This window comes from Pteropus vampyrus, unplaced genomic scaffold (genome assembly GCF_000151845.1).
Source record: "Pteropus vampyrus isolate Shadow unplaced genomic scaffold, Pvam_2.0 Scaffold175, whole genome shotgun sequence".
Lineage (NCBI taxonomy): Eukaryota > Metazoa > Chordata > Mammalia > Chiroptera > Pteropodidae > Pteropus > Pteropus vampyrus.
In genome coordinates, this window is record NW_011888956.1 from 1222866 (window position 1) to 1224149 (window position 1284).

A 1284-nucleotide genomic window follows, 5' to 3' on the forward strand; every position below is an offset into this window, starting at 1 on the left:
ATAAGAACCCAAGTTCTTACCTAAGGAAACCGAGGTGCTGCTCTGGCGTCCAGATGCTCCTGCAGCCCAGCTGGGAGCTGCAGGCTGGACACACGTGCAGTGAGGACATGATCCATAAACAAGCTGACTGTGGAGCTTACCCTGGAGCCAGTTACCTGCTGCAGGGACACACACGGACGGAGCCCTCAGGGCGTGGTGTCAGGAGCCACTGTGCTGGGGTGCAGGTACCCCAAGAAAGAGTTTCATACTCAGCCCCTTCCACTCACAGTTCACCAGAGGGATGCCACAGCACCTGAGCCCAATAGACCGCCATAAATGTTTGCCAGTGGATACATGAGGATGACGAGCCTACGGAAGTCCTCACCTGTCAACCCAGAGGAGCCCTGATAGTGATTTGCTGTAGGGCCACTGCAGGCAGAAGGTGGGGTGCACAGACCTGGCCGGGGTACCCGTGCATCTCCCCAGCATCTCCCCAGGGATGCTGAAAAGGACACTGGGCATTCTGAAGGTGGCACGCAGGTGGCCTTCACTCTCCACAGACGGGGCAGGGGCTAGGTAGGCTTTACACCCCTCCACCCTGAGGTCTCCGAGCCCCCTCCCTAGGATCTGGGCTTTAGAATCATCCACCCTTTTCTAGAGCATCCCAGACTTTAAAGAGTTGGTGCACACTGAATGGTATCTTAGCCCAGAGACCTTTGTCTTCTATAAAATTGCTATTTTTATAATTTAGAGGATTGCTGATTTGTCATCGAATTGTCCATCATATAGAAAAGGATAGCTACGAACTAAGAGTCCAAAGACGATAGCGGGTTATATAAGTTAGGACAAAGTATAGACAGTTTTCGATTGCCGTTCCGGCTACGCGGGTGGATGAGTGTCCACTGACAGGGACAGAGGCGAGGCTGGAATCTGGGGGACTGTGTGTGTGCACGTGTTTGTAAATAAGCCAGACATTTGCCTTTTCTTTCTTCTGCCTATTACAGGTAGTATCTTTTCCTCCAATGAACTAGCATTGTTTTCGGAGTAAAAATGTCACCGTTAAATAAAAACAGTGGCATTTAGAGTTGCCAAGCCCTCCAGGTTACGTGTGTTTTGCAGATGCAGGAAGGTTACGTGTGTTTTGCAAAAGCAGTGTCGTGGGCAGGCAGGAAACCGCCACTCTGCCCAAGTGTGCTGCGCCTCTGGGCCTGCTTCTCAGGATGATGCCGGGGTAAGTGCTCCCCGCAGGTGACAGGAAGGGAAGGGGTGAGGGAGGCTGCTGCACAGGCTCCGTGCTGTGGGCAG